This window comes from Natator depressus, chromosome 7 (assembly GCF_965152275.1).
Source record: "Natator depressus isolate rNatDep1 chromosome 7, rNatDep2.hap1, whole genome shotgun sequence".
Classification (NCBI taxonomy): Eukaryota; Metazoa; Chordata; order Testudines; family Cheloniidae; genus Natator; species Natator depressus.
The window spans coordinates 6,588,335-6,601,570 of NC_134240.1; the positions used below are offsets into that span (position 1 = coordinate 6,588,335).

General features: G+C 40.8%; 1 protein-coding gene across 34 annotated transcripts in view; it reads right to left on the minus strand.

Annotated features, from left to right (window-relative positions):
* Positions 1–13,236, minus strand: part of MAGI1 (membrane associated guanylate kinase, WW and PDZ domain containing 1) — a 485,483-nt gene that overhangs the window by 160,408 nt on the left and 311,839 nt on the right. Inside the window, exon 1 of one of the 34 annotated variants that reach the window (XM_074957423.1) lies at positions 11,912–11,926. The exons of 32 other annotated variants lie outside the window; for them this stretch is intronic. The gene's annotated coding sequence lies outside the window, so the exon portion shown is untranslated. Of the gene's footprint in view, positions 1–11,561; positions 11,580–11,911; positions 11,927–13,236 lie in introns of those variants that run through there. One more of the 34 variants, XM_074957421.1, reaches the window with a different exon arrangement.

Sequence of the window (13,236 nt, forward strand, 5' to 3'; positions counted from 1 at the left end):
CAGACAGGTTTGTGCTGAACTCCGCCTCATCTATTCATTAGACACCTTGGAGCAACTGGACTTCTGGACAACAAGGTAACCATAAAAAAATCCAAACATGCTGTTGATCTGAACTGTAACTTACATTCTTGAGATAATGAAGATGATACTGCTCGGCCTCAAAGAGCTACTATAACCTTGCATCATTCTCCAGTATCCGAAACAAACACTTCACCTAACAAGATAAACATAAAAATGAGGTAATGCCAGAAAGCTATAAATTTTCACAATAAATCAGCCACTTGCCTTTCATTGTGCTTTGTGCAGTTCATATGATTTCCTTTCTGGACCAAATCATGTCTACTTACTGTCTGCCTTCAGACATAAAACCATCAGTAACGTTTCCACAGGGTCACCTCAAGTGGTCTCAGGACCAAAAGGTTTTCTTTCCTCCTGCTTTTGCAACCAGTGTTTAAACATTATGAGCCCTGGGACACTATCAAAGGCTTATGTGGCTAATAACAAAGCTTGTAAGGAAACATGTACAACCACATACTGTATATGAAGAACAGGGAAGTGTTCCCAGACAGTTACTTAATACAGAGCAACAGATTACATGTGTATCTCTAGCAGTCAACCTACAGCAGTTTAGCACATGAAAGAAAGACCATGCAGGTAAATAAGTACCTTATTTTCTTTAACAAAGGCTGTGTAACATATATACAAATTGAGTTTCTATATACAGACACTGAATCTCGCTCCCTCATTACCTCTTTGAATGTTCAGAGCATTTTGTCTTTTGGAAGGGGGGTGAGTTGCATCCCATTACTTCCAAGACTACATCATTAAATGTCTCAGACACCACTATCTCTCTTACAGTCTGGCAAAGTAGAGAATGGTCATGTTATTGTTTATTTCAATTTTGGGAGCCTCAAATACTATGTCAATGGGGCCCACTTAAGCCGGTAGGTAGAAAGGTATTTCAAGCTTTGGCATTAAACAGAAGAGGTATTTTTAAATAACCTCAGACAGGGAGAACCTCTGAGGCAAAAGAAAGTTTCTGAATTGTTTGGACATGAAGAAACACTCTAGTTTAAAGGTTCTTTTTGTTCTGTTTTTTTTTTTTTCAGGACTTCTGACAGCCAGAGGGCTAGGCATCTTGCTGTGGCCTTGGCCTAGTCACTTCATTGCTCTTCCTCGGTTTCCCCGTCTGTGAAATGGGGATACTACTACTCACCCATGTATCTCACAGCGCTGTTACAAGGATTAATTGGCTCTTCACTATAAAGTGCTCTGAACATGCTATGGGACAGATTTTCAGAAGTGCTGAGCAACCCCAGCGTCCACTGACTTCAGAGAGTTGGATAAGAATTCAACACCCCTGGAAATCAGACTCTGTATGAATGCTTTATTACTGTTCAGCAGAACTAGATGACAGCAGCGGTAATACGTATGGAGCATTTTTCATCTTTAATGCAGTTAATAAGCACAAACATAATTAACCCTCACAACATCCCGTGAGCATTTTTATCCTCATTTTACAGATGGGGCAAACTAAGTCAGGTAGGATCCACAACTTGCTCAAAGCAAGAGACAGAATCAGAACTCACGTATTCCAGGTTCATTATGGAGACTTTTGTCAGGGACTCCATAGTCCCAGCTGCGCTGAGCTTTTCACTTACAGCAGGGTTTAAATCCCTCTATTTCCCAGTTCAGTAACTGAGTTTAGTCTCCAAATGTAACACAATTACTGTTCAGGGGAAAACTGAATTTTATACTACTTTTATTTTGGAACGGATAAAACAGTCACTAACGTTTACAGAGAAAACAGCTAATAATCAGTCACTTTTGAAATTTTGCTCAGACTCATTTGTTTTGGTTTTGGCACTCTGATAGCTGAACAGCCAGTCGCCACAAACTCAAAACCACACACACTCTCACACACACACACACACACACACACACACGCTCCTTTTCACAATTATTAAGCACAAGCCACCTTTGGAACACTCAGCAGAAAACCAAGATGTGATTCCTCTGCTTCATGACATCATTTCCACTGACAACCAAGGAAAGCTGGCAAATCTCTCAGGAACCACGATGCGAAAGGACTGCTGTATACTTGAGATAGGATTGAGTAGGTCCATTAGACTAGGGATGGAATCATGATGGGACAAACTTTCATCCCTAGAGATTGGTTTGTATTTTTGGAAGTAATAGAACTAGAAATATATTTATGCTCTAATGTCCAAAGAATTAACCAAAATGTACACTTTTCACCCAGACCTGACAGAATTCTCTCTCAAAATTTTCAAAGCTTCATAGTGAACAAACAAATATGGTGTTTTATTACCAACCTGTTTTTGACATATTACACTTTTTAAAATAAAGTTGCAATACTTTCTCAAAAGTAAAGTCGATTCCCCCCCCCAACACACACACACACGTCCAAGAGGGGGAAAAGACCTTGTCCAATTAAACCTGAACTTTGAAAGAAAAATCCTGTAACATCAATGCACGGGAGAAATATTAGGTGAAAAAGCAGTTTTTGAAAAAGTTGCGATGGGAAAGGGGGGGAACTGCTTATAATGGAAAACTACTTTATAATTTATAAATTTGACTATGAAATAACTACCAAGACTCCATTATATATGAAAAAATATATATATAAAAACCCATTACTGACTCATTTAATCATCAAGGACTTCTTTAAGACTGTTAGAGTTTACTGTTTAAATTGCTGTTTAAAAAGCATGCTGATTCACAGCATGGATAATTCATTCCTATTCTGCTACAGAGATTCGTAGTGTGTGTATCTATATCTATATATAAAGTGATCTTCCTGTGTGCACAGTGGTGGATTTTTCCCCACTGGGACGAAGAACCAGCTAAATCCATTTTCAAAATAACAAATTCTTAATTTACTGGAGTATAGAACTAAAAAAAAAAAAAATCAAATCCCATTTTGGCACTTTCATACCTTACACAAAAATAGACCCAGTTATGAATAAATGCTAGAGCTGTAGCTCATTGTTCTGGGAGTGTTCAGGACAGCAACTTTGGGAAGGGCGTGTGTGTGGTTGCATTAACAAGAGGTGACACCTCATTTCTGCCTCCGTACTAGGGAGTGTCACTTATTTATACTGGAAGACCGATCCATTTTTCAAAGGATTAACAAACAAAGAGGAGTGGCGCTTCCTTGGATCCAAAATTAATAATGTAGAGCATCTAGCACAATGGGGTGCTGGCCCATTACTGGGCTTCCTAGGCACTACACCAATACAAATAAATACTAATAATCCTGCTAATGTGGAAATTTCTCTGTCCATCAACCTTTGGAGCACTGGACCTGGATAACCTTGCTCTAGAAAAGTGATTTTCACCCTTTTTACATTTTTACATTTGCAGATCCCTAGAAGATTTCAAATAGAGGTGTGGACCCCTTGGGAAATTCAACCTGTGGTCCACGGACCCCTACCATAGAAGTCTTAGGCCACATCTATATGTACAGTGGTGCAGCTGTACCGACACCATGCTATGAGAGCGCTCCTGTTATGGAAAAAACCCACCGCTGCGAGCGGCAGAATCTATGTTGGCCGGAAAAGCTCTCCCACGACACAGTGCTGCCACACACGCGCTTATGCCAGTGTAACTATGTCGCTCGGGGGGGGAGGGGCGTCTTACTCACACGGAGTGACATCTAGCATGGCAGCATAAGCTGTAGTGTAGACATAGCCTTAGACTGCAAATGGACTGAACAGAGTTCAGCTGTAAACGTTGCGTGTGCTCTGCCCCGCATTTGATGCGGGAGAAAGGGCGCTAAACTGTGGGCTTCTATGGTAACGACACCACTTCCGGGGTTTGACCTGGTGGTGGGGGTATTCACATGCTTTTGATTGATCAGAAAAAAGGGATGCCTTTTCTGGGATCCGAAACTTTATTTGCATAGTCACCTTTCGCAGACCCCTTAGACAAAGTCAGGGGTCCGCGGACCACAGGTTGAAAACCACTGCTCAAGAAACTCATTTAAATTGACTGATATACTAGATACCTTTGATACAACACGGTCTGCTTGAACTCTGTACTCAGTAATGAACTCTCTGGCTCGCTCTCTCTCTCTAGGTTTTGATTTATTGTACCACAATGGTGTTGTGTACTACACTTTATTACGTCCAACTCTCCGAGTTTCATAATTACTTGGCTGCATTTTAGAGTTTTTTCTTTTAATTAAATATTGCCTTTTCAAAGCAATGCCAGAAAAACAAAATATTAAATTAAAATTCAGAACTAAGTTAAGCAAACTTTTGGAAACACAAGTGGCATTTTAACTGAACCTCTGGACAAAATTAAATCACAAGCGTAAGCAAAATGTTACTTTGAACACATTTTATGCAAAGCCCATCTGAATGTGGATAGTTATACCTCACTTCACTATTCACACACTCTTTACAATCTTCATCCACTGAATTTTAGGTATCAGCTTATACAATTATTAATGTTTGTATACAGCACGAAGGCCCCCATTCAGCAAAATACTTAAGCATGTGCTTAAATACTTTGAACTGAGACCTAAATGTGCACACGACACCTAAGAGATTATCAGTTATTACTAAAGGCAGAAACCATCAGATAGGAATATGCTTATGCAACATTAGAATCTGAAGCTCACTGGAGTTAAATGAACCTTTGTAATCTTAAGGCTGGAAACCTCTGTACAGCAAGCTCTGCCTCTCCAGCAGCCTTCTACTCTAACTCCCTCTCCAGTGTCTTCCAGGCAGCCAACAAGCTTGCTCTGCTTTTCCAACATTGCAGAGCCTGCTGCTGGATCCTCCTCATCTGGATTCTTGGAGGAGGCAGTCAGCAGATGCCAGACATTTGTCCCACCACTATATACACATCCTCCTCTTTTCTCCATACCCAGGATCTCTGGTAGAAGGTGCGAAGTCCCAATGCCCATCTCCCATTGCACAAATACACACACTATGCACCATTGCTTTTTCACTTCATCTCCTCCTCCCATCTCTCTCCTCCCATGTTCCTGTTTGGTCCTCTGCTCTCCATGCACATGCTATTTGATTCCTTTTTCCTCTGGGCATTCTTCTCCAGCCACCTTGACTCCTTTGCTCCTATTTTTCTGGACATACTGCTTGGCTGCCTTCCCTTCCTTCTCATTCTCCTCTGCTTACTGAAATATTGAACTTCTACCTCCAATGCCACTGGTGGCTCCAGTCCTTGACTCTAATTACCTCTTTTCCTATAGATGGCCCCTTGTAAGGGAACGCAAAAGCCTACCGATCTCTTTGAAAATTAAAAGTTTGGGTCTGGCAGACACAATGATTCCAACTCTATTTCAGCTCTAAGTTTCTCAGGTTACCACTGGCTTATTCATAAACAGGAGGTTAAATTGTCAGTGCTGTGAGGTGTCAGCCTTAGCCCCACCTTGGAACCAGGATAACAATAGCCATGGTTGCAGGATTTTAGTGCAATGTCCCTGTCTGTCATGGACAGTGATTATTTTGGCTGAGAATCAAGTTTTAAAACAGCTACAGATTGTGTAGCGGGGAAGCCGACAACCATGGTTTTGCTAGCATGGCTGTTAAAGAAATCTTTGTCTAGGACCAGGGAAATGGAGTATTACTCTGCTAACAGAATAAGTGTTTAAATGTGGTTGCTACCAGCACAGTTTCCAACCATAAGTGTGTGGCTAAGGCCTGTTAAAGGACAACCGACCTAGAGTAGAATCTAATTTAGTTTCTCTCCACATGTACTGCAGAGGTGTGTTAATTGCTCATGGAGTTCAACACAGATTTTCAAGACAGAACAAGTCGATGCTTGCTTTATACGAAAAAGTAGAGAGCATGGTGTCTTCTACAGTACCCAATTGCTTCTTTTTGTGTTGTATTTCTATCTAAGCTAGGATTACATGGGACAATTCCCAAACTCAGGAAGATACTGCTGGTGCTTCCCATTTCTCCTTGGGTCCGCAGAGAGGACATTTATGGTGCAGTCAGTGAATGTGATAGAATTTTCATCTCTCTTTCACCCGTTATTGTAATGGTACTTCTCTCGTCAAGGTTTCTCAAAGGAGTTTGAGAACTTAAGTTTAGCCATTTCATTTTGCATCAGGATGAAACTTGGCAGATAAGATTTTAGGCCACACTTCTTTTAAAAAAAAAAAAGAACCCACAAATTTTGAACAGTTTGAGATATATTTGTACCCCTCCCTCTAAAAAGCAGTTTAACTTTAATTCAATTTCACTACACCTTTCTGCTTTCTCCTTAACAAAGGAGAGAGGAAATTAAACATACTACTGTTAAAATAACAGTCGACTCAGAAACTGGAAAAAGTGATGAAATTCCGATTGCACAAATTCCATGCTTAACTCAAACTGTTGTACTTAAATAAATAACTAAACAAATTAACACGTACATGATGGAGCACCATAAAGCCCCAACTGGGATCAGGGCTGCACCATAGTAGATACAGTACAAAGAGCGAAAAGCCAACTCCCATCCTTGAATGATCATCATTTAAAGACACAAAGGATAGGGGATGGGACAACAAAACACAAGGAAATGAACCTGGTAAAAAACTGGCCCAGCTTTGTTAGTTACATGGATTGTAATGTTTTTAAATTTATTTAGGGGTAGAGGGAGGGAACATGGGAACAGGAAAAGAACAGAAAGAGGGGAGGAATAGTCACAGTTAACTGTCTAGCCATGATCATCAAGCATCATAGCACACACAACCCACACAGCAGCATCATGAAGTACCAAGTAGCTATTTTTATGTAATAAATTATATGCTTTTATCATACTGCATTTGCAGGACATATTGGTCTAAAACGGGAATTAGCAAACCCACATTGGATGGGCACATCATAAACAAAAAGACAGAACGACAATACAAAGCCCAAGGGATATAGCGTAAATTATTAAATAAATCTTTCTGTGGGACTGCATCACAATAGAAGTTTCTGTATACTGATGAGTTATTTATCATAGCCTGCCAACTTGGAGCAAAATAGCTGCGGTTACAAGACGACAATTTGAAACAGACTGTGTCAGATCTGAATTACCTTACAATGATCTTTACCTTACAATGCACCAAGATAATTCTTCTGAGTTCGCACTCTGGATAAAGAGAAATACTGAGTGCTAAAAGATTTATCAGTGTAGAGAAATTGTCAAAATATCATGGGACAAAATTACTGTGCTAGTTAAACCACTAAATTGGTCAGATGGAAGAGGGCTGTACTCATCAGTTAGCATAAATATAAGGGCAAACTGATTATGTTGTAAACCATCCGAAAACCAGTGTCCAGCATGCTCCTGAAAACACAAAATTACTAAATTTTCAGCATGAAACCTGATCCAAAATTCTGAGATAACATTCCTTTCAACAAGGGCCCAGCCAGTTGTCTTCATTAATCACAGCTTGCAAATATTTTAATTCAAGAAACTTGGAGAGGTTTTAGAGGGGGAAAATGGGCTTGTTCCGTGTGAGAAGGCAGCTCTGATCTGCAAGGCCTGGTTTAATATTTTATGATAGCGATCTGCAGGGTATGCAGTGCAATTCTGACGGCTTGCACTGCCTTACGTTCCCTGAATCCTCAATGTTGTTCGCAGTTGCTTCATGGGGGAAAAAAAATGGTTTAGTTCCAGCAAGACAACACTGACTGACTGAGCTCTCATTTCAGAGTAGCAGCCGTGTTAGTCTGTATTCGCAAAAAGAAAAGGAGGACTTGTGGCACCTTAGAGACTAACTAATTTATTGGAGCATATATGTATATGCTCCAATAAATTGTTTAGTCTCTAAGGGGCCACAAGTACTCCTTTTCTTTGAGCTCTCATTGCTTCACCTAACGCAAATGCAGCATCCATTAGACAGAGACTGGAAATGCTTTTCTACTTGGCCTTTTAAGAAAAAACAATACCAGATATTTACATATAAATAACATTTTAGAGAAGAATGAAACTGATTTCCCTTGTGTGACGTTTATTTATCAAGTCTTTTTATTATGGCAGCTAAAATACAAGTAACGGAGCAGGATCCCTGCTCAATCTATATCTCCAGGTCATCAGCACTGGTTCAATGCATTAACATTACAATGACATTAAAACACAGTGTGATCAATGGAAATCCATGATGAGAGCAAAGCACAGTTTTCTTGTTCCAGAATGCGCAATTAATTGTTTTCTCTACAGTATGCCTTTCCACTCAGGGCTCTGAACAAACACTTTACCGAAAAGAAGTGACTGGTACTAACTTGAAGAGTTATGGCAACCACAGAACAGCAGGCATGTATCTTTCCCACATACTGTAGAGGGGCTATCAGAGTCCATCGAATACAAAGAATACTCCAGATACCATATAAATACCAGCATAGTACCAACCTCTGCTGCTGTAAAGAAATCCAATGGGAAAGAATATCGCTCTCTAAAACCAGAGTTATAAAGAAACTCAGATAGTGCTGTTGTTCTGCTCCAAGGCAGGGTTAGACTCACTCATGTTTCTGTTCTAATGTCTTTGATAACATAGGATTCAAAACTCCCACTCTAACAGATAAAAGGGATATCCTTTCATGAAGTCAGCCATAAGGAAATGGAGGAGGAGGAGGACTGTGTGCATTCGGAGGGAGGGGGATACTGATAACCTCAGTCTCTTAATGGAGTTTTACTCTATGAAAGGAACTCATTTTTGTAAACAGTGAAATGTAACAGATGGTATCGCATTATCTGGTTAAGTTGTGGAATTCAAGCAGAGCAGCAAGCTATACAAAAGACCTTCTTTTTGTACAATTACAACTGCAAATCTATGGAGGGTTTTTTTTTTTTTTTCCAGGCATCAACAGGTAATCTTGAATAGAGCATTTTGGAAAGCAATCTTTTGTTACAATGCAATTGTGGTGAATGGTGCCAGGACTATGTTGCCCTACAGGACCCAGGAAGAGATGCCTTCTGGCGGCCAGTTTCTTGCACGTGGGGTCAGAGTCCACCTAATCAGCAGAACACCAGCTTACAGAGTATTTTGTATACCATGTTATCCATACACAAACATGTGTAAGGCAAACAAAAGAGAAATACTTTAAAAGCAACGTTGTCAAATGAGAAATCACTGCTCTGTCTGAAAGTCTGTTGCCTACTTTAATTACACCTATGCTTACTAAAACTGAAAAGAGTTCGCGAAGAGGAATATTTCATTCATTTTATTTATTTTTCTCAACTTTGTATTTTCTGTTGGGCGTTTTCCATTTGCATTTGTGGATAGTCAATTTCATTGTTTCCCATGCCTTGCCAATTGGTTTCCTTCTTGGTAAACAAGGAGGCCGAAAATAAGTGCAAAAATTAAAGGAATTTAAAAGGGAAATAAAACTCAAGAGTTGCTACTGTTAGACATTTATTAGACTATGGATTTTTAGACTATTAGACTATGGATTTATTAGACTATGGATTTTTAGACTATTATTAGACTATTAGACATAGGATTTTTTTTAATAGTCAATTAAAAATTATATTAACCACCAAGACAATGATGTGTTTTCAGCTGCAGATTGCATTAGCTAAATACAAATTGCTTACACATACCAAGGAATCCAGTGTTCTACGTTGGACAATCCATACCCAGTTTTCAGTTCCATTCTTTAATTTATTAAATTTCTTTTTTTAAAAAACGTCTATTTCAGTTGCTTGTACAAATATTTTAAAGTGTATAAAACTAAGGATTAAAAAAAAAAAAAAGTCACTTGCCCATCTCCATCAGCCCCAATCCACAAAATAATGTCAGCCAACAAAATAACAACCTCCGTTCTCTCATTTAACCATATCCCCAGCCAACTCCCTCAGCAGAGCACAGGAAAACATAGTAGTCCTGCAGCATCCCTGAAGGTCAAAAAATCTGGGCACTGATGGAAGAAAGGATGTTGTCACAGTCAAGGATCCCCCGCTTCCCCAGAAAATATTTGGCACCAGTCCATTCTCCTTGGAATGGAGGGCTTTGACTTGGACCATCACCTGACCACAAGTGAAGCAGACAGCACACAGAGAGGGGTGGTATCTATCTCAGGAAGCCACGTCTCCAGCCATTTATTTAGGGCTTTACAGCTAATAACACACCAATTACAAAACTGGCTCTTGGAGACAGCCACGAACCCAAAGAAGATGAAGTTCTCACACTCTGTACAATGACAACCAACCTGTAAAATGCCTGAAAACTTAATTTACATTTTCAGGAGTGAGCTTCCTACTAAAGATGAGGGGTTTGAAACCAAGACAAGGAGCATCAGTGCAAGCCCTGTTTTATACCCATGCAGAGAATGACAGAAGGGGCTCATACTGGTGTAGCTGCACTCATGCAAACCCCCCCCAAAGTAATCAAGATCTATAAAGCAAAGTATGACATTAGAAACACAAGAAATCTTAGACTTCATAAAGAGAGGACCTACTATTTCTTATAGGCAAAGACTTGACTTAAAATCCCCCAAATTTAGCCACACCAAAGAATTCTGTTTGATAAGTTAACAGCTACTCATAAAGAAGCTTCACTCCCAATGAGACTTTTGTCCTTATTTGTGGTTAAAAGAGTTGTTCCATAGATACACCGCCAGCAGCAACGGACCCAAAATTAACAGTCATTCCTCTACTGTGCCAGAACTGTAATCTACCCTTGGCACCTAGCGACAACAATCCTTCCACAAATAATTTAAACGCGGAACAAAGATGCATTTGGGTTTGAAGCATGGCCTGGAAAGTAGCAAAAATATTCAGTGTGACTGTATTCAGAAGTTACAGGCAGATATTCGTAAGATATTCGTAGCCTGGTAATTAACAAATCTTGCAGTGAGGGTTCATGTAACATCTTCTAACACTGTCTTCAAACAGAAGTAAAGCACGCGGAGTATGTCTTAAAAAGACACTGGATCAGATCACTGCCATTCTACAAAACTTGTCATTTGTTACAGAAACTCAGAGCTATTTCAAGCAAGAGTGAACTGGAGAGGCAGAGAAAGAGAGACTTGTCAGTAAATAGGGTTAATCCCTGCAGGTAATACACATTCAGTTAAACTGTGCAACATTTTCCAGTCTGCAGATTCTGAATCCCATTTAAAATCTTTCTCACATTGTAAGCAGCCGCATTTTAGCCCCTCCATTCTGGGAGGCTGTTTCTGCAGGCACTGGGCAGTTAACTAACAACTGCTGGTGCTCTCCAGTGAAGCCCGGGGTGGGGGGGTGGGAGCTGCACAATAGAGCATGACACAAAAGGCCATCCTTTTCATCCTTTCTGCTTCTCCATTTTCTCCAGCTGAGCCAGGGCTTTATTCAAACACTTAAAAAAAATATAGGCAAATGGGGGGGGGGGGGGAGAGGGGAAGAGAAATCTAACATCTCATTAACCAGAACCAGCCAAATTTGGGGGATGGGGGCAATCAACCCTCATCTTCCCACCCACCCCCCTCCAAGTAAACCCTTTAAAACAGCTCCTCCCCCCCCCCCCCCCAAATACAAGCTGCGGATGGCTGATATATTTTTCCTTTCCTTCAGAAAAAGCTGCAAAGGGCCTGACACCGAAAGAAGCACCCTACCATTCTCAGCAAGAGCTAGCGCGGTGTAGATAATCACATGAAAAACATGGCTGGCTGGTGCATCGACAGATACAAACGAGAAATACCGGACTAAGCTTTATTTAGATCACAGAAAAAAAAATTTTAAAGGGGAGGGAGGGGGAGAAAATGTGCCCACGTAACATGGCTGCAGTTTTAAAACCATTACGCCTGCCAGCTTGAAGAGAATAGCAAAAATATTTGTCTGCTCTAAAGGTAGCTGATCCTGAAGACATCCTCACAGAATAGTCCATTCATTCATCCATCCATATGTCTGTCCATCATTCTGACCAGGAAGGACAAAACATAGGAAAAGAACTAAAATAGTTTACCTGATTCAGTGCAACTTCATGGGAGCAAGAGGTAGAAAATCCGGAGGAAATGTAGAAAGAAAAAAGAAATCTGCTTGGATCCCTTTTGCAGTCCACAGTCTCATCTACATGCATCAGAGCAAGCACTTACCAGCAGCTGCTTCTTTTATCAAGCCCACAAGCACAGAAAATTAGTTGTCCTGCCCAGTGAGACAGTTCAGTCAATGTGAGCTATTCACACTCCAGCTCTTGTGTGAGGCAAGCTTCTCCTGTCCCTATGTCCCCCTGGTGAGCACCCGCCCACCTCCACATGGCCTTTGGATAAACAAGGCTTTCACATCACCCACCGAGAAAATCACATGATCCTGACAATCAACAGTCTGGGGGAAATATATATATATATATATATATATATATATATATATATATATATATATATATATGTACTAGGACCCTGAAGGCGTTACCCAGAGTGAGAGACAGAAATGAGGGTAGGAAGGAAAAGCATAAGGAAAGAAACCAGTTTGCTTTAAAGAAAATTCCTCTGGGTCACAAAAGAAATGCAAAGGTGTGGAGAAGGCTAACCTCTTCCAAACTCTCTGCACCTTTAACTTTGTGGGGAATCTTCTCCTAAAAAAGCAGAAAATTAGAATTCCTAGTGAACAATGAATCTGATGCAGGCCAGAGTAATCTGACATAATAAGAAATATTTACCAGCAGCCAGCACATCCTTAGTGTATCTGCAGCTTCGCACTCAACCATGGGTTTTTCCTTCATCATTCTCAAGAAAACATGAAATTATTTTACTTGGGGTAAAAAATAAAGGCCCTGATATTTTTTTCACCAGTGGATTAAACAAACAAAATACATAGGAAAAAAAGCTAACACTAAAAATAACGACACTAACTGTTCTGTGACAACCAGCTACGGGGAAGCTTATGAGTGGAGCTTGTGTTTTTCGTGAACGCAAAAAACCCACAAAATAAAATGAAAAGCTCACTTCATAGAAGCGGTTCCTGCGGCTCTTGTCCCCTGGTACTGGGCCTGGCCAGCTCCCATCTCCAGTGTTGCAGCCTCATGCATGTGGTTGCAACACTGCTCAGGTTTGGCCTGGCCTTGACAAAATAGCGTGATCCCTTTTCAAAAAGCAGGACACATGCATGAGCCTCGCCCCCTTATGTGGCCCTGCCCCTGCTCCTCCTCTTTCCCCTCCCTCTGAGGCCCTGCCTCCTGGTCAGGCTGGAGCCACCCAGGGAGCCCGGGCCGCTGTTGGGAGACCCGAACCCTCCACCTGTCCGGGGTGGGGTGCCCAGGAGTAGCCCCCGGCCCATGTCACTGCCCCATAG